The sequence below is a fragment of the Monodon monoceros genome, unplaced genomic scaffold (genome assembly GCF_005190385.1).
Source record: "Monodon monoceros isolate NGI ecotype Baffin Bay Population unplaced genomic scaffold, NGI_Narwhal_1 Super_Scaffold_1, whole genome shotgun sequence".
Taxonomy (NCBI): Eukaryota; Metazoa; Chordata; class Mammalia; order Artiodactyla; family Monodontidae; genus Monodon; species Monodon monoceros.
Window position 1 is genome coordinate 38,356,069 of NW_021703765.1, and position 27,476 is coordinate 38,383,544.

Sequence of the window (27,476 nt, forward strand, 5' to 3'; positions counted from 1 at the left end):
AGTATCATTTTTTGTCTCCCTCAGCTTGACTCCAATGTTCTTCAGGTTCTGAGATTCCTAATCTCTCATGTAATTTAGTGAGTCACTTAGAAGGTAAGTTGGGGAATTCCCTGGTGGTCCAGTGGTTAGGACTCCACGCTCTGACTGCCAAGGGCCTGGGTTCTATCCCTGGATGGGGAACTAAGATCCCATGAGCCGCGCGGCCCAGGCAAAAAAAAAAAAAAAAAAGAAAAAAAAGAAAGTGAGTTGGGAATATTTTTTATCAGCTTTAGAGAAAAGGAAATTCACTTTAGAAACAGGTTACAAAAACACTCCATCAGAAAAAAAATCCTTGGGACTTCTCTGGTGGCACAGTGGTTAAGAATCCACCTGCCAATGCGGGGGACATGGGTTCTAGCCCTGGTCCGGGAAGATCCCACATGCCGCAGAGCAGCTAAGCCCGTGCGCCACAACTACTGAATCTGTGCTCTAGAGCCCGAGATCCACAACTACAGAAGCCCGCGTGCCTAGAGCCCATGCTCCGCAACAAGAGAAGCCACCACAATGAGAAGCCCGCGCACCGCAATGAAGAGTAGCCCCCACTCGCCACAACTAGAGAAAGCCTGCGTGCAGCAACGAAGACCAAACACAGCCAAAAATAAATAAATAAATTTATTTAAAAAAAAAAAGAAGAAGAAAAGTCCTCACCTGATAGTCTCTATCAGTCTCTAAAAGCTTTGGATAAAGCCTTGAAAAAAAATATATACAAAAAGTATTTGGATAATCTGGAAGTCCTGCCTGACTGCACAAGTCTTCCTTTCAGCTATGATTGTTAATATACTCCTTCTGACCATCTCATGACACTTACTATTTCCCCCAACTTTTCGCAGGAGGAGCACACATTGGCCATAGAAAAGGTAACAGAAAAGGTTTGTTTTGCTTAAAATGCTTTGATAGCTAGAGTTTGGTGTAATTGGTTTCCTTTTCTTAATTAATAAACTTTATTTTTTAGAGCAGCTTTAGGTTCACTACAAAATTGAGTGGAATGTACAGAGTTTTCCCACATACCCCCCTGTCCTCCACTGCCCCCCTCCAATCTCCCCAACCGGCTGGTACACGTTAAAATTGGTGAACCTACAATGATACATTATCACTCAGGTTCCATAGTTTACATTAGGTTCACTCTTGGTGTTATACATTGTGCAGGCTGTGACAAATGTACAGTGCCATGTATCCACCACTGTAGTACCATACAGAATAGCTTCAGTGCCCTAAAAATCCTCTGTGCTCTGCTGATTCATCCCTCCCTCCCACCATTCCTGGAAAACACTGATTTCTTTTAATGTCTCCATAGTTTTACCTTTTCCAGAATGTCACGTAGCTGGAACCATAGACTGGCTTCTTTCAGTAATGCACATTTAAAGTGCCTGCATGCCTTTTCATGGCTTGAGAGCTCACTTCTTTTTAGCGCTGAATAATACTGCACTGTCTCAATGTACCACTCACCTACTGAAAGACATCTTGGTTGCCATCAAGTTTTGGCAATTATGAATAAAGCTGCTATAAATATCCACATGCAGGTTTTTATAAGTTTTCATTCATTTGGGTAAATACCAAACAGCATGACTAATGGGTTGCAATGGTAAGAGTATATTCAATTTTATAAGAAATTACCAAACTGTCTTGCAAAGTCGCTGCACCATTTTGCATTCCCAACAGCAATGAATGAAAGTTACTATAGACTAGTTTGCATTCTCTAGAATTTTCTATAAATAGAATCACATAGTATATACATGTGTATGGCTTCTTTCATAAAACTGTGAGATCCATGCTGCACTGTATATCAGTAGTTCACACCTTTTCATTGCGGAGTAGTGCTCCATTGTATGTATATATTGAGTTTGTTTATTCATTTACCTGTTGATGGACATTTGGGTTGTTTACAGTTTGAGGCTATTATAAATAAAGTCATTATGAACATTAAAAAAAAAAGAAAGTTCTGGGACTTCCCTGGTGGCGCAGTGGTTCAGAATCCGCCCGCCGGTGCACAGGACAGAGGTTCGATCCCTGGTCTGGGGGGGATCCCGCATGCCACGGAGCAACTAGGCCCATGTACCTGCGCTCTGAAGCCCGTGGGCCACGACTGCTGGGCCCGCGCGCCTGGAGCCTGTGCTCTGCAGCAGGGGAGACCACCACGGTGGGAGGCCTGCGCACCAGCGGCGAAGGGTGGCCCCCACTCGTCGCAGCTGGAGGGGGCCCACGTGCAGTAGCGGGGACCCAACGCAGCCAAAAAATAAAATAAATAAATAAATAAATAAATAAATAAATAAAGGAACGTTCCTATTGCTTCATATCCTCACCAAAATTTGGTATTGTCGGTATTTTGGATTTTGGCCGTTCTAATAGGTGTGCAGTGGTAACAAATTCTTTTTAATATTTAAACCTGGTTGAAATTTTGCAATTTTACTAATTTTGTACAATTATACCACATAATTTTTTATAAAATGTGTGTATATATATATATACACTTTTATTTTGAAAGTTTTCTGATATATGCGAAAGGAGAGAGAACAGAATAACAAATCAGTTGTGTTCACTTCTTGGTTTCAACAATTATCTATACTTGGCCAATCTTGTTTCATTTATATTCCCATCAACACTCCCATCCTCCCACCCTCCATCTCCCAAGCCAGATTACTTTGAAGCAAATGCCAAGCATTATATGATCCCACCTCTAAGTATTTTTGTATGTGTCTCTAAAAGATAAGGACATTAAAAAGAAAACAAAACAACAGCATTATCACACCTAAAAATAAAATTTCTTAATATCATCAAATATGCATTATAATTGTTTCAATTTGTTTGAATCTGAATTCAAATAAGATTCATACATTGTGATTCTCTGATATGTACTTTCTTTTATCTATAGGTTTCTTCTCCATTTCTAATATTTCCCTTGCATTTAAAAAAACTGTTGTTGAAGGAATGGGTTGTTTGTCTTGTAGAATTTCCACAATCTAGATTTTTCTCGCTGCATCCCATTGGTGTCTTTTAACATATTCCTCTGTCCCTTGTATTCCCAGAAACTGGTAATTTGACCTAGAAGCTTGCTCTGATTCAAGTTCTAATGGAGGAGAGGGGACAAGACTATTTCATGCAGTGTTTCAACTTCCATCAGGAGACACATACTGTCTGATTGACCCCTTAAGTGATATAGTTAGCCATTGATGGTATCTGCCTAGGTCCAACAACTCTTTAGAGACTTCAAAGTGATATTCTATTATTCATTCTTTTTTCTTAAATTGAAGTATAGTTGATTTATAATGTTGTATACATCAAAGTGATTCAGTCATACATACATACATATATATCCCTATGTATTCTTTTCAGATTCTTTTCCATTATAGGTTATTTCAAGTTATTGAATATATTTCCCTGTGCTCTAAAGTAGGTCCCTGTCATTTATCTATTTTATACTTACTAGTGTGTACATGTTAATCCCAAACTCCTAATTTATCCCTCCCCCTGCCCCTTTTCCCTTTGGTAACCATGAGTTTGTTTTCCATGTCTGTGAGTCTGTTTCTGTTTTGTAAATAAGTTCAGTTGCATTTTTTTTTTTTTTAGATTCCACATGTAAGTGACATCATGTGATATTTGTCTTTCTCTGTCAGACTTACTCCACTTAGTGTGATAATCTCTAGATCCATCCATGTTGCTGCAAATGGCATTATTTCATTTTTTATGGCTGAGTAATATTTCATTTTATACACAGACACACACACACACACCTGTCAATGGACACTTAGGTTGCATCCATGTCTTGGCTATTATAAGTAGTGCTGCTATGAACAATGGGGTCCATGGATCTTTTCGAATTAGAGTTTTCCTCTTTCCTGGATATACGCCCAGGAGTGGTATTGCTGGATCATATGGTAACTTTATTTTTAGTTTTTTAAGGACCCTCCATATTGTTCTCCATAGTGGCTGCACCAATTCACATTCCCACCAACAGTGTAGGAGGGTTCCCTTTTCCCTACACCCTGTCCAGCATTTATTATTTGTAGACTTCTTGTTGATGGCCATTCTGACCAGTGTGAGGTGGTACCTAATAGTAGTTTTGACTTGCATTTCTCTAATAATGAACGATGTTGAACATCTTTTCATGTGCCTATTGGCCATCTATATGTCTTCTTTGGAGAAATGTCTATTTAGATCTTCTGCCCATTTTGTATTGGGTTGTTTGTTTTTTGATATTGAGCTACATGAGCTGTTTGTATATTTAGGAAATTAAGCCCTTGTCAGTTGCATTGTTTGCAAATCTTTTCTCCCATTGTATTTTCGTTTTGTTTATGGTTTCCTTTGCTGTGCAAAAGCTTATAAGTTTGATCAGGTCCCATTTGTTTATTTTTGCTTTTACTTCTATGACCTTAGGAGACTGATCTAAGAAGGTATTGCTACGATTTATGTCAGAGAATGTTTTGCCTATGTTCTCTTCTAAGAGCTTTATAGTGTCACATCTTATATTTAAGTCTTTAAGCCATCTTGGGTTTATTTATTTTTTATAAATTTATTTATTTATTTTTGGCTGCATTGGGTCTTTGTTGCTGTGTGTGGGCTTTTTCTAATTGTGGTGAGCAGGGCCTACTCTTCGTTGTGGTGCACGGGCTTCTCATCGCAGTGGCTTCTCTTGTTGCGAAGTACAGGCTCTAGGTGCGTGGGCTTCAGTAGTTGTGGCACGTGGGCTCAGTAGTTGTGGCTTGCAGGCTCTAGAGCACAGGCTCAGTAGTGGTGGCGCACGGGCTTAGTTGCTCTGTGGCATGTGGGATCTTCCTGGACCAGGGCTTGAACCCATGTCCCCTGCATTGGCAGGTAGATTCTTAACCACTGTGCCACCAGGAAAGTCCGAGTTTATTTTTGTGTATGGTGTAAGAGTGTGTTCTAACTTCACTGATTTACATGTGGCTGTTCAGCTTTCCTAACACCACTTGCTGAAGAGACTGTCTTTTCTCCATTTTATATTCTTGCCTCCTTTGTTGAACACTAGCTAACCGTAGGTATGTGGGTTTATTTCTGGGCTCTCTATTCTGTTTCATTGATCCATATGTCTGTTTTTGTGCCAATACCACACTGTTTTGATTACTGTAGCTTTGTAGTATTGTCTGAAATCCATGAGGGTTATGCCTCCAGCTTTGTTCTTTTTCCTCAGGATTGCTTTGGCAATTCTGGGTCTTTTGTGGTTCCATATAAGTTTTAGGATTATTTGTTCTAGTTGTGTGAAAAATGTCATGGGTAATTTGATAGGGATGGCATTAAATTTGTAGATTGCTTTGGGTAGTATGGCCATTTTAACAATATTAATCCTTCCAATCCAAGAGCATGAGCTACCTTTCCATTTCTTTGAATGATCTTCAATTTGCTTTATCAATGTTTTATAGCTCTTAGCCTGTAAGTCTCTAACCTCCTTGGTCAGTTTTATTCCTAAGTCTTTTTATTTTTGATGCAATTTTAAAAGGGATTTTTTTTTCTTTCTCTTTCTGATACTTCATTATTAGTGTAAAAAAGCACAACAGATTTCTGTATATAAATCTTGTATCCTGATACCTTGCTGAATTTGTTTATCAGTTCTAATAGTTTTTGTGTGGAGTCTTTAGGGTTTTCTATAGAGAGTTTCATGTCATCTGCATATAATGACAATTGTATCACTTCCCTTCCAATTTGGACTTTTATTTCTTTTTCTTGTCCAACTGCTGTGGCTAGGCCTTCCAATACTATGTTGAATAGAAGTGGTGAGAGTGGGCATCCTTGTCTTGTTCCAGAATTTAGTGGAAAGGTTTTCAGCTTTTCACTGTTGAGTATCATGTTGGCTGTGGGTCTGTCATAAATAGCTTCTATTATGTTGAAATACGTTCCCTCTATACCCATTTAGGTGAGAGTTTTTATCATGAATGGATGTTGAATTTCATCAAATACTTTCCCTGCATCTATTGAAATGATCATGTGGTTTTTGTCTTTTCTTTTGTTGATGTGGTGTATCACACTAATTGATTTGCACATGTTGAACCATCCTCATGACCCTAGGATGAATCCAACTTGATCATGGTGTATGATCCTTTTTATGTGTTGTTGGATCCAGTTTGCTAATATATTGTTGAGGATTTCTGCATCTACATTCATCAAAGATATTGGCCTGTAATTGTCTTTTTTGGTAGTGTCTTTGTCTGGTTTTGGTATCAGGGAGATGGTGGTTTCATAGAATGACTTAGGGAGTGTTCCCTCTTCTTCAGTCTTTTGGAGGAATCTGTGAAGGATCAGTATAAGTTCTTTTTTGCATGTTTGGTAGAATTCCCCAGTGAAGACATCTGGTCCTGGACTTGTGTTTTCAGGGAGTTTTTTAAATTACAGATTCTATTTAACTTCTAGTATTCGGTCTGTTCAAATTATCTACTTCTTCTTGATTCAGTTTGGGTGAGCTGTATGTTTCTAGAAACTTGTCCATTTCTTCTAGGTTGTCCAATCTGGTGGCATATAATTGTTCATACTATTCTCTTATGATTTTTTGTATTTCTGCAGTATTGGTTGTTATTTCTCCTCTTTCATTTCTTATTTTGTTTATTTGAATCCTCTCTCTTTTCTTCTATTCATTCTTGATTTATTAGCTAGAATAATTCTACAAAGAGAAATTTGCCCTTTGAGATACTGAGCATATAGGAAAGGCAAGATAGATGCCCGATTCTTTCCTTTTATTTACAGATTTTCAAAACAATGAGGTAAGTTCCTAATATTCTCCAAATACGACCAATGAGGTTTTTATTTTTTAAGTGTAATTATGAACTCATGGATTTAAACACATTTGATACGTTTCAATCCAATGCAGTTTATGCCTTTATTCAAACTGGTTTCTAGGTTCTTTTGAGAAGATCCTAGTAGTCTTTGCTAACTTCCCTGCTTTCTGGTATGACAAAATGCTTCAGGCTTGACTTGTACCTTTGCTGCCTTAGACCTAAAACCAGTCATTTCTCCAAGGGTTCCTTATTCCCTTGGTCACAAATGGTATTTAGAGATAATATTTTTAAGCACGACTATATAGGACAGAAAAATCTAGTCTTACGCGTTTTACACAAAAATCTATACATTTATGAAACAGTTGTGTTTGGAATTCTTATTAATCCTAAAGCAACAAAAATCTGCTTTTTACTTAAAGTGCTAAGTAAAGATTTTATTATTTATTGATAGGTATAAAAATAAATATCCACCCATCCCCAGAAGCACCCTTGTCTCTAGATTCTCTTGCCCTGAAGATCTAAAAAAACTCATGTCACTGACATCCCAGATAATGTGACTACGGTAACTGCTTTTCCATAACATTATTAAAAGGTTTTTCATTTTTTGGTTAATAACTTCCACTGTTTTCTTTAGTCTATCACTTAGTAAACAAAACCATTTGCTTTTAGTTACTAGTCAATTTTTAAAATCAACTATGTATATTACATAAAACCTCAGAAAAAAATTCAAAATTTTAAGTGTTTTGGACAGTCTGGTATAATTTTCACATACTGGCATAACTTTTGGCAGTTCACGTACTTTTCTAATGGCTTTGCCTATAGGCAGTAGTGAGAAGCTTTTGCTTTACCAGGCGATGTATTGATGGAGGATGAGGCACCAAGGCCCAGAATTGTGCCAGATGGCATTAAGCCAAGTTGGGATGAAATTTTTGCTCTAGATGACTTAAAAACAAAACTAAACGCAAAGTGGAACAGACACAATCAGATCTGTGTTTTAGAAAGATAATCCATATATAAGTGAGTAAAGATGTTCTGTGGTTAAATAGAAAGAAATGTACAACCAAAGGGCAGGTAGAGGAGTTATGATAGCTTTTAAAAAATCCATAAGAACAAGGAAGCAAGTCATTCGCTGCAGGTTCTGTCGATGAATCACACTCTTTTCTGCACCTTTATTGACAACGTTCACCAAAGGACAACAATCCTTTCATATCAAGACAGTCGGCTCACAACAGCAAGTAAAACATTGTCTGCCGTCAAGGAGCTCATTAAGATGACCAGGTAAACAGTGGAATAGCACCTGATTTTTGCTTTATTAATGCTCCAGTTAATTAGTTACCAGACTCACCACTCTAACCTCTACCACATCCCCATCTCCATCTGACACAACTGCAATCCCTAGAAACCCTGCAGTAAAAACAACCATTGTTAAGGGACCTGTGGGAAAACTAGGATAGAGGACAGAGTAAGGGTGAATCAGTCAAGGTTAGGAATATTTCCTTACATTTTCTAAAATAAAACATTAACAACACATTAAATAGATTTCCATACCTACTTCAAATTAACAGCAATGGACTCAACACAGTTAATTTCTATTTACCATCCATGCTGATTAGAATATTCTTATCATCTATCTTGCTCCAAATTTTACCAAGATACTTCTAAATTCATTTCACTTTGTGGTTATCTCTCACTCCCTTTATTAGTTCCCCATCCAAATGTGTGGCACCTTCAGATTTTAGGAGGGAGAGCTGAGTCCCGATCCTCTCTCTGCGGAGAGGGAAGTGCTCTTCCCAACCTCTAGTAAGTCAGGGGGCAGCTAACATAGAAAAAGAATTCTATTCCTGCTCTGCCCATCCACTTTTTTCTCCCCCTAATTCCTTCAGAAAAAAGAAAACTTTTTCTTTCTACAGGTGCAACTTCAATACCTTCAAGCGTTAATTATTCAAGTTGACTCAACAGTTTGTAGAAGAAAATTTACATTTTTCCAAATGTTAAACTCAGGGTTGGTGGAGTTTAACAGTCTTAGCTCTTCTGTAGATATCCACTAGAATCTGAAGATTTCCTTATAATTTCCTGGATGTCAACCTATATTACAATATAAAGGTGAAAGTACTGGTCCCTGCTTATTCTTCAGAAGTGTTGTGTGGATAACAAAAGGAAATTTTCTATCATTTTAGAGTTAAAGTGATTCCATGCTTCCGTTTTGATTCTTGAAAAAATCCCTTGAGGGGAGCCAGTCAGGAACTGTATTCTTCCCTGACAAATGTGGATTCCTAGTCCTTTTGAAGGTATGAATTAAAACAATTTGAAATATTAATTTTTTAAAAATGTACTGAGTAATTTCCAGAGACTCAGGCAAGCAAAGTAAGTGGCTACGAAAGGTAAGGTAATACCGAATGTTACAGAATAAGGAGCCAATGCACTGTGCATGGTTTATTCTGTTTGGATCTTCAGCATGCCTTTTCCACAGAAATAACTGTTTATTCTTCGATGACCTGACATCTGTTCTTTAGAACAAGCATTTCTCTCGTTGTCATCCTTGTAAAAAAGGAAGTCAAAGCACTGTCCTCTTATTTGTGGCTTTCAGTCGGAACTTTAACCAGATCACTATGTGTTTAAAACCTGGTAAGTACAAAAGCACTGAGAGCAGTAGGTAAGGGACAATTTTCTGGAATGTCAGTCTCTGGGTCACATATTTTGAAAATGGCATTGAAATTTTATTTTAAAATGAATTTGCACAGCAGAAATTAACACAACATTGTAAATCAACTATACTTCAATAAAATAAATTTTACGAAATGAATTTGCATCCATTGCTTCTTCTTGAAAGCAAACCAATAATCACCATATAGTTTACACAATTTCTGTGAATGTCCAAATGCCTTTCTGGGAAGCTGGCACTATATATATATATATATATGTATGTATGTGTGTATATATATATATGTATATATATTTTATTTTTACAAGTGAGAGAAACAAAAACACAGAAAAATGAAAATCCCTTCATACCTCGAGCAGGTGAAGTCGTATTTCTGGCTTGTCTGTGGATAGTGACCACTGACACATGTGACTTCAGAAAAAGGCCAGCCTCAGGCTGAGGGCCAGTGTGTTGATTTTGCCCCATTTCAATCTTGTATTCAGCACTTGGGGGTGCGGGCAGGAAACGTACGGCAAGTTTATGCCTTGCAGCAGTCGCTCAGCCATAGAAATGAGAAATTACATTTCTGCTACTGAAACAAAAGGAGTTTTATGGACTGAGGCTTGTGCTCGCCTACTGAACAAAGCCTGGATAAAGACTTGGCAAGCCCCGAACCGTGGAAACCAAAACATGGATTCTACCACCTTACTGGTCATGGGCCCCTAAACCAGTTACAAAATAGTCCACAGTTGTGTCCAAGAACAAACTGGGCAAGGTTTATTAATTATTCCAGAGGAGTGTCTCTTCAAAATGTAGCAAACACGTAAAATGTCATAGCTAGCATTACATATGTGCCCTTCAACTGGAATTATTTCTTATGTATTTCATTTCATCTCTCCGCCCCACCCTTGCCAATAGACCACAGCCACACTGTGTACATTTAGGGGGAAACGTGACTGATCACTCCATTTGGAGGAAAACGCAGTGTTTTTTCAGCAGGGCTCACAATAAACCAGGTGTCTCAGGATCCTGGCTCTGATGCTGTTTTGGGTGTGTGGCTGTAAGGAGAGGGGCTTGAGAAATTAATTTTGGGAATGAGGCATATGGAACCTATTTTGATTTTGATTTTTTTTTTCACAACTATCGTCTGAGTTTGCCAGAATTCCCAAGTTTAGACACGACCATCTGCAGAAGAACTGCCTTCCGTAAGTGGTTGACTTCTGTCTGCTGCTCTGTAAGTAGGCTCTGTTTGGCTTTGATTTACCCCAAACGCATTTTGAAGCTGAACCTTTAAAAGCCACCCCGCCCCCGCTCCCCTGCCCCACCCCACACACCCTGACTTAAGTTACTTTCTTTATTTCATTCCCTAAAGGAGTCTATACACAACTGGAAATTTCATGTTCAATATAAAATGTTCTGTAAATTCACCCCCCCCACGGCAATATACTCTGTTCACACAATTTTGCACTGACAACTGACAACTATACCCATGTCTGTGACCATCTTTCTTCTCTCTCTCTCATAACAATCTGTATTTTCACTGGGGGAAGTAATCCACCTCCACCAGCCTAAGACCTATACATGCAATCCACCCTCTACCCAGTTACAAAACAAAGAACAGACTGGAAAAGAGGTATGAAGAATAATGGCATTTTTCTTTCACCTGGGAAACACATCTTTGAGCTTGGGCACATAAGGATTTCTGAAGTCCATTAATAATCTATAATCTGAGTGGTTTCTTAGGTAATGTCTAAAGGTATCAATGCTTCATAGGAAGCCATGTCCTGCTGACCAAAACGGCTCTGAAGTCTCCATATATGTCAAGGTGGAGAAGTACCTGTGAGTCACAAGAACACTTTCTTTACCAATCACTGGACTTACACTTGGTCTAGGTCAAGGCCTCACCTTTAATTCCCTTCCCACAGGGCTGTCCTTTGGTTCACATTTTTTAGCATTGTCAAGGTTGGTCTGTTCCTACATACTAGGTAAAGGGAGGTGCATTATTTCAAACACACTCGTAAATGTGGCTTTTTACTCAGAAAGAATTTGGGGGGGGTCATCCTAACAGAAATAGCCATTTTGCAAACACTTCTATGTACCCACAAGTATTATGATAAGAGTTTAAAAAGAGATCAAGACAATCACTGATCTAAAAATGAATTATTTCCTTCTCTTACAAGTGGCATCTTTCTAAAGTAACCTGTAAATATACACTGAAGAAAAGAAGTGTATATTTATACCCACTGATTAAATATGGAGACAAAGGAAGGAACTCCAAAAGTTGTTCATCAACCTGAGGGGGGGATGAAGAGATTGGGTCCCAATGGCAGACATTCACTTAAATGTCAGTTTTCCTCTGCAAAGCTTTGTAACAACAGAAATAGATTCTGCCTGAGTGTCTGCTTCCTGGCTCCCTCCTCACAAAAGGCTGATGTGAAATCCCTGTGGCTGTCCCTGATAATGAACTGGGCATCCGTTGGGAGTAACTGCTAAGTGTCCCCTGAACCAGAAACTTCTCCGCCTTTCAGCTGTGCATAATTCATTCTCCAGATTCAATACCGTGAGGGGGAGGATTTAAACATCTCACCAAGGAAAGAGTATCTCCAGATAATTCTCGATTCATCATTTGCTCTTTATTTGCGACCCAGAATATGGGGGCAGGGGGACAGTATTTGGTTGGGGAGGGAGATCAGGATGGAGGGAAGCTGGAGTCACAGAGGGTCTCTGAAAGACAAACACTGACAAGATGAAATCTCCCTGGAGAGACATTCTGGAAACTGTATTGAGTTTCATTGAAAATTGGGTATTAAGGCTTCCACTTAACTTGTGGAATAATTGACGGCTGCATGGACTCTAGGGCTGGGAGGGGAATTTAAGGGGTCATTTATTGTCTTCAGGTAATAATAACACACTTAAGCCACCGTGGGCAGATGTGCATCTGTTTTATTTTTACAGGGCTCTACGACTGTCTTATGGGATGAGACAGACAACGCAAAACGGACTCTTCCAGGCACCAGCCCTCCCCAGAGAGCTAAGCGGGGGCAGAGGCCTGGGTGCAGTACTGACTTTAGACAAGGACAGCAGAGAAGCGTCAAGATACACCCACAATTATAAAATGCATATATTTTATTAAAACACAGGATGTGAAATATACTAATTTTTCCTCGAAATTAGGCTATGCACAATTTAGAGCTGGTGAAGAAAACCAGTGTAAAAGAACTTTAATACTAAGCTGCTTAGAGAAACACTGCATAAAATAAGAGGTTTATCAGAGGGCACATTAGCCTGCTCTTTATTCCAGGCTCTTCCAAGCGGCCTACCATTGCGACTATTAATGTGCCCTTCGTGATCATCCACTGCTTGATGATAATGCTTTTAATCGTGCCGCAAAGCTCCATGTCGTCTCACAATCAGAGGTCCTACCTCCAGCTAATCATCGCCATCTCCCAGAGAGAATGAACAGAACATAATACCCTTTTGCACGGTGTCCATCCCATCTACCATTAACTGTTCCTTCTAAAAACAGAGATCAAGCTCCTTCCTGCCATATCACCAAGTATTCCAAGGACTATTTTTTAAAAACAGAATATGATTACAACAGATTTCTCCAACCGCCTGCAAAAGGAGACTCTCTAACTAGCCTTGAAAATCAACCTCCACTTAACAGCCTTGTGGTTATCTGCGTGAAGCCCACCAGGTACTATTCAGTAGGTGGCTCCTCAGCTTGGCTACTCCCAATATTGTAAGGAGATGAAACAGAAATGCAATTTTCAAGATAGCATACACATATAAGTATAACTGAATCACTTTGCTGTACACCTGAAACTAACACAACATTGTAGATCAACTAGACTTCAATAAATTAAAAAACAAAAAAACACTCCTGCATGGCTCCACCCCCTAAAGTCCAGAGAGTGATTGTTTAGCTTGACTGAGATTTTGAGGTCATGCTGAATGATGAAAGACATAGACGATTTGTGTTCATTTATTCAATGTGTTAAAATTGCATGCTAAGTAAAATATTAATTGATTTGTTAAAAAAAAAAAACCAGCATATAAAGGTTTTGGGTTTTTAAATTCAGAATTAACAGTCAATTGCTACGGCCCTGAAATGACTTGGAAACTTGGCTCTTATCCAAGGAGTGAAGAAATTTGGGAATTCTAAAAGTTTTTTGTGGCATTCATAACATTCACGGACATGAATGAAATTCAACTGCGTATAACGGAAGCAAAAAGTTTAAAGCCACAAGCACACACACACACACGCACACACACACACACACACACAAACGCACACACACACACGCCATATGGTCAGAAATGCAACTGACTATAACTGATCACATTTGCCTAAATGTCCATCTGTTTCAAACAGTGAGTGGCTTAGTCCATGCTCTGAAAATAACTTCAATGACCCAGAGCTCATTCCCATGCCACAGGCTTGGCTGGCCTCCTCAGGGCACCAACTTTTGCCCAGTCCCCCCGCCCCTCCTCAACTTGGCTCCGGGTACATCCACTCGATCTGGACCATATGCCTTCTGTTTAACTTTCCTAGCCCTACTTGGCTCTGTTCCTTCTCACCCTGACCTTAGCTCTCTCCCATGATCCTAAGTCATTTCCAGTCCCAAGCCTCCCCCACCCCGCATGACCTCGGGTCAACCCTTCAGGGCATGGGTGCTGCTGCCACCATGGTGGGCGGTCATGCTCAGTTGCTAATGCCCCCTGCATAAAACCAGGTGCGTAAGACGTAGCAGAAGAGTATGTGATGACTGCATGAACACACCACCAATACCAGGCAAAGCCGGGTGGGGGGCAAATTTTGTTAGAAGCGCCCCCTACCTCCGGTTCTGAACTATTTTGTGCTCTTGGTGGTGCTGATTCCTCCTCAGGTACTTCTCATCCTCAGCTGTGTGACTTCCTGAAAACTTCACGTAATAAAAAACAAATGAGGGACGACAGCTTCAAGGTTGATCCTTAGGGATAATTGGGGCTCAAGGTCTTACGCGAAGGAAGGGGTCATTCCCAGCACTTGGCACCATGGGTTACATCTCATGCTTCAGGTTCAGCTCAAATGTCACCTTCTCAGCAAGGCCTCCCTGACCACACTCTAAAGTGGCCTCCTCCAGGTACTCCTCCACCACCTGTTCTTTCCTCCGTGATACTAACACAAGCTGTGATTATCCCGTTAGTTTACTGTCTGTCCACTACCTCTTGCCCTAATGAAGTTAGCTCTATGAAGGCAGGTTCTTTATAGAATACATTTTGTTACCGTGTGTCTCCTATGTCTAGAGCAGTGCCTGGCACATAGTGGGTGCACAGTAAATAAAACCCGAATGGATGCATGTGAGGGAGAATTTCGTGGGGAGGAGAAAGTTACAGGGTTCCCGAAATCATGCCATGTAAGCCAACTGTCAATACACGTCTCTAGTGCTGTGTGAGACGGTCAGGTGAGGATAAATTAGGGTTGAGTGAACTAAAGGACTCTGGTGTCTGCTGTCTAAAAGAAAGAAGGGAGTAGAGAAACATGCCATTCTTCATGTCTCCAACACCAGGATGAAAAGCGCACTCACTATTTGTACACATTTCAGCTTCATGAGACCACTGATCTGGCTTCTAACCCCAGAGCTACCACCAACCAGCTAGGCGAACTTGGGCACATGTGCCTAACCTCTTTGGATCTCCTTTCCTTCCCAGGAGTACGTAGTTAACACTCATCTTCTCATTTAGTCTTCACGGCAATGCTATGTGACAGCTACTGCATTTATGCCATGATGGAGGAGAAGGTACACAGACTCGGGGAGAGTTAGGCACTCACCCAGTCACAATTATTAAATGCAAGAGCTGGGATCTGGACCCAGGGCTGATTCCAGGAATCCTGCCCTCAACCAAGTCCCTTTCTGCTCTCGGGTTTTATGATGTCACGAGAGTAAGTGAAAAGAAGACAGACCTCCAAGTGTGAATACCACTGTGGCCTTGAATAAAAACCATTTTTCCTTTTTTAGTGCTACCAAGTCCTCATTGTACATTTTCCCTTTAACCAAGATGATCTTTTAACATAAGTTTCCCTGAAGAAGAGCCTGAAATGGAGAGATTTGGGTAACTAGTTTTACTCAGTTTAATGCTGGGAATGATTTTTGGCTCAAAAACCTGCCAGCTGTAACATATAAGCCATGCTAATATTTTAGGAATCACCACATTTTGCATTTCTAGTTACTACGTATCTTGGACTCAAGTCTCTCAATTTTCTTTCTGTGGTAGCTTAGTCAAAATGGACAGAGACCACGTACACTATTACTGCTTATAATTTTTTTCAACTAATAAAAGGCTTCAGATTAATGTCTCGACTATGTGTTTAAAAAAATCAATTTCTTCAAAAACAAATACCAAACACAAATCTCTGGGTATCTCACTCTTAGAGACTGGTGCCTATCCAAAGGTCTGTATTTACACTGTGGCAAAATTCATTTTTAAATATATGAGAACATTCTGAAACGGAAATGGAAACTGAAGTACCAATAAAATTAAGCCCAAAAGAAAAAGGGAAGTACAGGCCAGTGTTAAAATATGTCCCAGTGAATTTAACTCTAAAATGGATGATATACACCCACATACCCCCAGCCCTGTCCATGCCACCCACTCTTCTTAATTCTTTCCTTAAACTTCTTAAATACCACCTTTAGTTGACAAGGTACTGATTGGCTTTCTACCCCAAACCCACTCCCCAACCCCAGAGGACATCCTGTGAATTACATCCAAGATGGCTGCAAGTCATGAGCACAGGAAATGGAAATTTCTGTCTAAGATTAGTCATGTTCAGCCAAACTGGTGTAGCAGTGAGGAAATACTATCAAAACTTGGAGCACTATTTCATCACCAGTTCCCCAGGCCATCATTCCCCAAACTTCCTTTCCCAGGTGAAATGATTCATTTAGGCCAGAGAATAAACTCCCCGCTATCTGCCTACAATTCCACCCCAGAGTCAGTGTTCATCCTTCTTTCCCCTTCCCTAGTTTCCTGCTACTCTTGTCTGGGCAACCAAACACCAATCCTATCTGCCTTGTATTGGAGTAGAAGAGTTTTGTTTGTTTGTCTGTTTTAAGCCAATGAACTCATTTACTATTTATTTATGGGAATGAAGAAAGGGCGGATAGACTTGCATCAAAATACCCAACAGCCCCTGACAAAAATCAGTTCACACACACACACACACACACACACACACACACACACACTCACTCACTCTTAACCTGCAGTACCTCTCCACTCTCCCATCTGCTGCCTTTTCACAGGTCAAAAGTTAAAACATTTCCAGCCATCAGTGTAAGAACACTGTGATTCTCAAAAGGAAGTGCAGACACTGAGCATGTGAGGAAAAAGTGGATAAGAACTGTGCCATCTTCAAACTGAATCAGGTACAGAAATACCAGAGGGGCAGATACACAGTCAGACCCTTGGGTTTAGGAAAGAGTTGGATGTATAGCAGTTACTTGAATTGAAGCCTCCTGTTTTGATTCTGCAGTTCTACGGTATGAGGACCCCCAGGAGCAAAGGACAAAATTTAATATACTGTTGTAGTTTAACAAACGTGGGGGATTGTGGTCCCTGCTGAATTTGGAATGTTTTGTTAAATGTGGGATAAAGACAGAAAAATAACAGTTGATTGATGAGCACTCAGAAATTATTAAGGGAAAGGAAATTACTTATGAGAAGACTTTATGAACAACTTGACTAAATAGAGATGTTACTAGAGACAGGAAAGTCTAAAGGCATTCGGGGAGTAAATGACGTGAGTTCCAGAGTGAATATGTATGTTAAAAATTGACCAGTATTTGAGTCAATTTGAATGGATGAAATTTGGCAAAGTGTCTCCCCATCCTGCCCCCATGCCTAGTTTCTAGGTTCCTAAGATTAATTTAACTTAGAGACTTTAAAACATATTTTAAAAATGAATTTGAATTCAGCAACTGAGTATAATTGTAACTTTTTTTTTTTTTTTGCGGTACGCGGGCCTCTCACTGTTGTGGCCTCTCCCGTTGCGGAGCACAGGCTCCGGACGCGCAGGCTCAGCAGCCACGGCTCACAGGCCCAGCCGCTCCACGGCATGTGGGATCTTCCCGGACCGGGGCACGAACCCGTGTCCCCTGCATCGGCAGGCGGACTCTCAACCACTGCGCCACCAGGGAAGCCCAATTGTAACTTGTGTGTGTGTGTGTGTGTGTGTGTGTGTGTGTGTGTGTGTGGTTCCCCAGACTTAAACCAAAGGTCTGATATTATACTGGTTGACCCAAAGTCTCAAAGACCTAGTTTACTTTACTTCAGTGTTAGTTATTGTTATACTAAGCATAATAAACACAATTAATACCATAAAAATATTAATTGACTCTATATATTTTTGTGTATATATGCTACAAAGGATTAATTCCTATTTTAAATTAGGGTTAAAAAATCTCATAATAGTTTGATGAAGCAAAGAAAACAATTTCAAGGTAGAATGCTAGTTTAAAAAAACTACTATTTTAAAAAAGTAGATGTCAAAGTGCTATTTTTTTATTTTTAAAAATATTTTTATATTAAAAAATCAGTACATTTTCACTAGAGAAAAAGTAGAAAATAAAGATAAAAATAAAATTAAAGACCTCTTTTATATGAGTGTGTGGGGTGTGTGTATTTTAAACATGTACATTTATAAAAACAGTTATACACACACACACACACACACATACACTAGATTTAATAGTGTGCCCCCTGGAGTTCACGTCCACTCGAAACCTCAGAATATGATCTTATTAGGAAAGAGAGTCTTTGCAGGTGTAATTAGATAAGATGAGGTTAGGGCCCTAAATTCAATGACTGGTGTTCCTTATGAGAAGACCGTTTAGAGACCCAGAGAGACACAGATACACAGGGAAGGAAGTCATGTGATAAGAGAGCAGAGAGTGAAGTGATGCGGCTACAAGCCAAGGGACACAGAGGGCGACCACGCAGAAGAGGAAAAGAATGAATTCCCTTCAGAGCCTTCAGAGGGAGCAGAGCTCTTCCATCACCTTCATTTCAGACTTCCAGCCTCCACAACTGTGAGAGAATACTTATCAAGCCACCTAGTTTGTGGAAATCTGTTACGGCAGCCCTAGGAAACCAATACAATACATACGTATTTTTGTACTAATCAGCTTACTTCTCTTAACATATTGTGAACATTTTCCTTATCTTCTTCATGTGTAGTACTTGCACTACATTTCATTGTTCAGATATACCATAATATACCCGATTCCAGATTTTATGTTAACATATTTAATTCCTAGAACTTCTAGTTTGGTCTAGTTTCCTCTCTTTTTCAGTTATTATTTCAGGACAACAGAACCAGCAGTCACTTAAATGCAAACAATGACCAAATCATTGTTGGCTCACATAAAAAGATCTGGACGTTCGTCTATGTCCTATAATTCTTTTTTTTTTTTTGCGGTACGCGTATCTCTCACTGTGGTGGCCTCTCCCGCCGCGGAGCACAGGCTCCAGACGCGCAGGCTCAGCGGCCATGGCTCACGGGCCCAGCTGCTCCGCGGCATGTGGGATCCTCCCGGACCGGGGCACGAACCCATGTCCCCTGCATCGGCGGGCGGACTCTCAACCACTGCGCCACCAGGGAAGCCCATGTCCTATAATTCTTTAGGTGATTTTGGAGCGAGGTTTAGTTGTTTGCTAGTTATTGTCCTTAAAGCCAAATGGACACCATCGGTTCTGGGCTCCCTTGTTAACAGGAAAGGAAGCAAGCAATCATCTTATAAAAAAAAAAGTCATGTTCTTGGCCATCGTAAACTAAGGGAATCACAGGATGTCCTGTCGAGTGGTATTTGGCTTCCTTTCATGGAACAACCTCAATTAAAGCAAAAAGAACACTTTCAACTCTCAACTGATCCTCGAGTGGCTATAACTTGCTCAGTCCTAAACAGAGCACGGAAAATAATCATCCATGACCTAGACAGCAAGAGATTACTGCCATCATAGAAGCAGTAATTCAGCTGAAATCTGGCCTCACGGTTTTGCAATGAAATGAATAAGTGACAGATGAAAGAAGTTGCACTCAAAATCTACTAGTAGACCTATGGCATTTGTGAAGTCACAAGTGACCTTTATTTTATAGTATCTTTGGGTTTTGAAACATATGTGGTTAAGAAATTTGGTTTTCAGCTGCAAAGATTCTGGAAGCCAAGCATTCCTACCCTTTCAAAAATCACAAGGGCCCTCAGCAGATCCTTTCAGGTAAACCTAGGACCTTACTGAGCTTTTGCTTCCCAGTTTCTAAACTCTACTTGAGGCAATTTCTCCTTAGAGGTTTTGAGAAGTCAGGAGCCAAACTGGCAACAACAACAGAAATGCCAAATTAGACAGAATGAAAAGGAGTGAGCAAGATTAAAAAAAAAAAAAAAAAAGGGCGGGGGAGGCATGTAATGCTTTGATTATCCTGGGCAAAATTTCGAAAGTATGAAAATGGCTCCTTGCTCTCTTTAAAGAAGAAAACGTTTCTACACACATTTTCCTTTTAAATTCAATAGCAGAAAGTTTCATACAGCGTTAAGGGAACACTCAATAGAAAGAAAAGAGTATCTACAGAATTACAGGGTTCTTCCCCACAGAGTTAAAAGAGCATCTCATATCTATCAAGGCCCCAAAGAAAACACAGCTCCAAAATTTAACTCTTTAATATAACTTTTTAAGTGGATTTAGTGGTTTTTCCCTGAGTTAATATAATGATCCTGTTATTACTTTGCAGTCTATTTTAATAGAATCATTTAATATATATTTACTAAGAGCTGGACCTAATTGCTAGAAAAGGCAGTGGGGATAAAGAACACGTAGAAGAAACTATTCTTTTTCTTGAGAGGTATTATATTCAGGTTAAAAACACAAGACTCAAACCCATTAAAATCTAAGTCAAGACTATATTATAGTATCTAGGTTATACTTTTTATAATCCTCTTATAACAATAAACCAACTAATTTTTTTAAACAGGCAAAGCATCTGAACACACACTCCATTAAATATACACAAATGGCCAATAAACACATAAAAGACACTGAACATCATTAATCATCAAAAAAACATAACTTAAAATCTCAACGGTATACCTGTACACATCTGTAAGGATGGCCAAATTGAAAAGACTGACAATACCAAGTGTTGACAAGGATGTGAAGCAACTGGAACTCTCCTACGCTTCTGGTAGAAACGTGAAATGGTACAACCACATTGGACAACTATTTGCAGTTTCTTAAGTTTCTTAAACACCAATGATATTACCCAAACATTCCACTCCTAGATATTTACCTCAGAGAAATGAAAACATTTGCTCCACAAAGATTTATACATGAATATTCATAGAAGTTGTATTCATAATTGCCAAGAACTGGAATCAACCCAAATGTTCACAAGCTGGTAATTGATAAAATATGGTATAGCCATACAGTGGAATACTACTCAGCCACAAAAAGTAATGATGTGCTGGTAAACCCAACGTGGATGAATCTCAAAATCATTACGCCGAGTAAAAGAAGTCAGACACTAAAGAGTACAATTTGTATGATTCCATTTATATAAAATGTAGTCTAATTTACAGTGACAGAAAGCAGAGCAGTGGTTGCCTGGGGCTGTGGACAGAAGACATATGAACTGCAAAGGGTACCAGGAATCTTTTGGGAGTGATGGCTTCAAAGGCATACATACCACCAATACTCATGGAATCATATACTTTAAATGGATACAGTTTACGGTATGTAAAATTAATTCTTAATAGAGTTGGTAAGGTGGGGGACAGCACAGTATAATTTGTTTGAATTTTTCCCAGACTGAATTTGAACTTTTAATGAACATCTGCTATGTGCCAGGTATTGTAACAAGTACCGACGGCACAAAGGTCATAGCTTATTATAAAGACAGGGTAAAAGGGTACATTGAAATTACAAGCAACAGTACTAGCTAACATTTTTAAAGGCATTTACTTTTGCACCATTCACTGCTTGGTATACTTTATATTCCGTATCTCATTTAAGTCCTCATTAAGAACTGTGAGGTTGATGCTATTATTATTTCCATTAGCACATTAGGAAAATGAGGCTTAGAGAGGCTAAAAAATTCACCCTGGATGAAACGGTTAGAAAGGGGTGGCAGAGTGTCTCATGCCAGAGCCCAAGCTTTGCCTGCTACTGCTCCCTGCTTCTCTGAGCAGCAATCTGGGACTTTCAGAGCCCCAGTTGGTCTTACTGGGGGGTAGACTAAGTTTTGAATGGGAGGTGAGGTAGCAGTGACACTCATCACACAGCCTGCAATGCATGTTCACACTGACATCTTAAAGTCGGTGATATGACAATGCTATCTGCCTGTCAGAAATTCCAGGGAAAGACAAACCGGCTTCCCAAACACCAAACCTGCTTTTCCATTTACTGTGTGTTGCCAGCCCCTCTAAGGGGTGTTGGAAAGACTTACAGGTCCCCATGCCTTCCTGTCCTCAGCCCCCTGCCTAGGCGGCTAATGACTCTCATCTCTTTTTCCTTCTCCCTGGAGAATACGTACTGGAGGGACAGATGTACTAGGCCCCCAGAAACAGAAAGAGATGGGAAGCCAGGGGGGAGGAGGAGGGGCTGACACATCCACCCCAAGAAGCCCTCATCCTGCGCTCCCCTCTCCACCCCACGGCACCCACCGATCACTCCCTCTTCCGCTTCCTCCTTTTCTAGCAGAGACCTTGGCTCACGAGCTCCGCAAGCTTTCTATTTCGTGGTTGCCGCCGGTGAGCAGCAGGTCCCTATAGCTGGGATAATGTATTCAAAGCTCTCCTATTGTTTCTTCTTAATTGGTCAGTCTCCAAGGGATCCACTCAGCCTTCACCCAGACGGGCGGGGGAGGGGCTGGTGAATGCAGATGGCCTGCTTCCTGGCTGGTGTCTAGCACGACCGCGGGGGGTCCCATCAAGGCCAGATATTGCTCAATAACTTCCATAGGGGGGGGAGTCAGACCCAGGGGGGGGGGGGGGGGGGGGGGCTTGGGGCAGAGGACAGCAGCAGAGTGGCTAAAAAATGGCCATAACCCGCAATCTCACATTTTTAAGGGCCCCTGCACAATACCTGACACACACCAGGTGCTCAGTAAATGAGCAGAGAAACACCCAAAGCGGATACTGACAAAGAATCCTCACAGATTATTTTGCAGTTAGTGCAAGATTCCTGTTGCATACTAAGCAGGCTGGCCGCATCACAAAAAAAGAACCATACTGATCACGCTCCGATGGCCTCTGGGGGAAAGGAAACAAAACACGGACTATGCATTGCTATGTGTGAAACCTCAAGGGGCGGATGCTGTGCGAGCACGTTTCATCTGTGATTTGCGACGTTTTAAAGGGCGGTACTTGCGTTAGGCAAATCTTTAATACCATCCATGTGACTTCAACAAGTCCATGATATTTTGAGATGCTTCCCAACACACTTCAGCACGTACAACTCACTGTTAAAAATCAAAACTCATTTAATTTTTAAAATGCTACTAAGGTGTTAAATGAAACACCATTGATTGATTAGGTAGTGCATTTACATAGTCGTAAGGTTTTTTGTTAAACAAAGAAAGGTAGCCAGGGACGGTCTGTACAGTTCCACTGCGATTAGTCTATATTCCTTCAGTTTCTCCATGCACATCAAGGAAATATGAATATATAAATTTTCTTTACATAAAAGTTAGAATACTGTACTATTTTAAACATAGTGATGGTCAGTACAAATACAAAACTTGGGGGATCAAAAGAGATAAGCCTTTTACTTTTCCCCAAGTGACTACCTTCCCACCACGTAGGTCACTCAACAATGCTCAAACCTGTGCCTTGGGGCTGTATAAAAACTTATACACAGAGGTCGTGGTAGGGAACACACACACTCAAACATAGCTTTTATTTACATGCGCCATTTCTAAGAGCTTCTGAAAATTACAGGAGTGGTAATTTTGCCCCGGCCGAGTATCAGCGCAAGAATCACAGAATTACTTTCTTAGGGTCAGAGGTACCTCTTCACCTCAGATTTCTTCCGTCAAGCACTGCCTTCCTGCCTGCTGTCCCCAATACTAGAGGCTTTTCAAGAAGGGGCTGTGCATGATTTATCTCTGAATTCAAGTGCCTGGCATGGAGCCTGGCGTACAGAAGGAACCCCGTAAGTTTGCTGAAAGAACAGATTCTTAGACTGCCGGAATTCTCGCTTAAATTTTGTTGTTGTTGTTGTTGTTGTTTTGCGATACGCGGGCCTCTCACTGTTGTGGCCTCCCCCATTGCGGAGCAACAGGCTCCGGACGCGCAGGCTCTGCGGCATGTGGGATCTTCCCGGACCGGGGCACGAACCCGTGTCCCCTGCATCGGCAGGCGGACTCTCAACCACTGCGCCACCAGGGAAGCCCTGGCTTAAATTTTAATACAACAATAATTGTGTAATTATTTAAAGAGTGGAAATTTAAAAGATTTTATTATTAATAACCTGAAAACACGTTTTGGCTTTCCAAAATGACAAAATGGAAGTAGACTGGGGTGGGGGAAGAGGAGCCCATGTTAGTGGTTGCGCCTTCTCCTGATTTGCTGAGCACCAAATGCAAACCTTGCGCGGAACCAGGTGGGCTCTTGCATGAGGCGAGACTACTGTTTGTAACCAAAGTAGAACTGTGAACCCAAGAACGACGCCCTGAGATGTCAATGCCGCTGGCATTTTTGACAAATTACCTCTCAGGGCTTTGCCAGGGTAGGCTCTCTTAAGAACAAAGAATTAATGTGTTATAAAAGAAAAATAAACACTACTTCTAGGAAAGATAAAACAGTGTGCCTCATAGGAAGAGCACTGTCATGTTACGGATGATGTTACAAGCACTGGCTATAAACCTCGGGACCAATTCTGTACGCAAGATCCCAAGTTTTACAGACTTCTGCCAATGCACACTCTATAACGTTTGCTCTTCATTTGCAAGTCTCTTGCCCTACTCCTCTTCTGTTCCACGTCATAACCCAAATCTGGCTCTTCTGGCACATTTTACCTGCCCGAAGCAAATGAGGTCTAGAAAAAAGACAAAGACTGAGCTCTAGTTACATTTCCTTTACTAGATACATTACACAAAAGCATCCATCACTAAAAGCCGCCATCAACTTGACCATCCCATGCATCTATCACCACCTTCCGCTCCTTTAGAAAAAACAAGATAACGCTTTAAATAAGTCCTGGTTCAAGTGAGTAAAATTCGAATTAGCCTGGGGAGTTTGGGAGGATCAAAATAGTGTAAACTCTATACAACAGCCATCTCTTTAGCCCGGTAACTATGAAGTGGGCATCTGTAAATACAGAAGCCACCATCTGACCTAAGTACCAAACCCGTTATGGGAAGAAGTTGCCCTGATTCGTTCTACTGAGGGAAAGATGACTTGAGCCAGGAACATCCACCTACACTAGAGCTGGAGAGTTCTCTCTACTAGAGCAAGCTAAGTATTCGCTAGGAAATCTGGGCTCTGCAGGGTGGGGCACTGGAGGATTCCATTTTCCTTTCAACTCTCACTGCAAAACGGGAGATCAATTCCAGCACGCACCTCTGTTTTTACTATGTTGTCTTCCAATTAATGTGTTTTCAATGTTTTTCTATTTTCAAGTTCCGGTCACCTGCCTGCCTTCCAATGCTCCTGCCCTACTCTCCGCTTCTGCCCAATATGTGCCTCGCCAGGCCAATGAAAATTCTGATTCTAAAGCCTGCACTCTCTTTTCACCCAAATTGTTGGTCTCCACCAATGTCTCTTAGCTTCCTACAGCACACTGGCCTTGAGGGTGTCTTTTTCTACTTTGAGTCACTGTGGGCTCAGGAAGTGCAATCCACTTTTGCTATCAGACCAAGCCAAATATTCACAACAAAGTAAACCTGTTACAAAATGAAGAGCTCACACATCTGACTTTGAAATAGAACTCAAGGTCCTTGAAGGCGCATCTGGCAGAGAGCTTGGCCAGGGTAAGACTCTCAAGCGTTTGTCAAATTAATTCTCCAAGCCAAACGGAATATTTAGATTAGTCCTGATATTTTCCCCGCCACTGACCTAAGGGATTATTCATTGCAGCTTCAAGAGGTCTCTGTATATATAGGAAAGATACTGCGTATGGAAATCAACCTCCTAAATTCAGAGGACCATCTCAAACCACTGCTCTGCTAAGATAATGCACCGTAAAGAGATAGGACCAGTGACAACCACTGCTGAACAGGGGTGAGCCTCTCACCAAGGGCACCGGGAAGACCATCCCCTTAGCAGGCGCCCTGACAAAGGACCCTGAAAAGAAGTTCAAAAATTGGGCACATAATAATCAAAGCATCAAGTGACCCTTTAAAAATACTAAGAAAAATGTAAAGGACAAAAACCACTTTTTCAAAAACCTCCTATGACAGTAGTAAACCCAGATGATACTAATACATACATAATGGAGATGTATGAAGGAGACTTCTGCTGTCGCAGCTGCTATTCAGGGGAATGTGATCTGAAATCTACATTCTGGTTAAAGTGCGGCGTGTTGCAATAGCTTCTATTAAACAGAACACGCTTTCACAACTATCTTTTGTGCACATGCGTGTGCACACACACACACATTATTTCTTTTTGTTTTCCTTACCACGAGTTCATTTTTCAAAACTGGCAAAGTTGGATGTCAGAGCCAATGTTTTAGGCTTAAGTTTTCGTTGTGCTTTTCTTTACAGTCCATTGCCTGGGGCCAAGTAATTTATTATTATTTTTTAAGTATTCAGAAACACATGCTACTGTAGTTGCGTGTTCTAACACCCATGTGGAACCAGTCCTCTGGACTTATACATTCATTCTTAAAAGCCTGGAGTATGCAAACAAAGATGCAGTGGGCAGAGGGCCAGTTAATAAATTTCATTTCCTACGAGCATCTGTATGAAACAGAGCTATAGAGAGTCGCCCCTCCCAGCAGAGCAAGAGCTCGACTTGTTCGCTCTGTGAATTAAACAGTCACCTCAGATGGCCCACACCACATTTATTTTTTAGGCAGCTCTTAAAATACATGGATTTCTATCGCTCATAAATGCAATGAGGAAGCTGGGGCTGAGAAGGCGATCACACAGGAGTAGACATGAGCCGTGGAAACACGTCCAGTCAGCTCTGCTGAGCCATTTTTGCACTTGCTCTTTTCAATTGAAATTGCTAATGGAAGGATAATTTTCTAAAGGAAACTTGCTCTGCCAATCGAAGTACACTCTGTTTCAATAATGATTTACCACCCCCTCTAGTCCAGTCTGTAAAAATGGGTTCTGTTTATACCAAGAGATACCTGGATCAAGATATCTGGGTTGTGAACCATATTTGATCCTTATCTATAAACAATCTCGTGCAAATATTATGACAATTATGTCTCCTCCTGGGAAGAGTGACCACTTGCCCCCAGATGGAGCCGGAAAGAACAGTCTTGTTCTCTGGGTGTCTGCTTCTCCTCTCACCTGTGCTCCCAGCCAGGTGAGGGGTGTTCTTGTCCTGCAGTACCTGGAAGAGTCCCCTTTCAGTAATAACTGCACTCTTCTTATATTTACATACCTCTTAAGATGGTGTTTGTTTTAAATATTTGAAGTTAACTTCACAAAAACTTTTATAAGAATGTGATGAGAGAGTCTATATGTTATAAGAAAAGGTAGAAAATAAAGCCAAAGATTGAAGAACCTGCTGCGGCCCTACCTAGAAGTCAGTAAAGGAACCACAAAGAGAATTCCCTGTGATATTCCCAGGGCTCTCGGCTGACTCAGGCCCCTCCATGGCACTCCAACAGAACTCTCAAGCTCACCTCATCATTGGGGGCCAAAATGAACCTACAGCCAAAGTAAAACTTATGTGGTTAAATCTCTCCTCTGGCTTTCAAATTGCCTTCCAAGTTTCCTCAGCAATTAAATGGCAATATTACTCCAGCCTCAGGACGCCAAAATAATTATGGAACACTTCCTGGATAGAAAAACGTGTCACATTTTTCCTTCCCCTCCACCCCTCCAAAAAAATAAGTGGTAGTTATACTACGTTGGTCAT

At 40.7% G+C, this 27,476-nt stretch overlaps 1 protein-coding gene across 4 annotated transcripts in view; it reads right to left on the reverse strand.

The window, feature by feature from the left end:
* MAPRE2 (microtubule associated protein RP/EB family member 2) overlaps positions 1-27,476 on the reverse strand; it is a 160,834-nt gene that overhangs the window by 70,193 nt on the left and 63,165 nt on the right. The window lies entirely within an intron of this gene.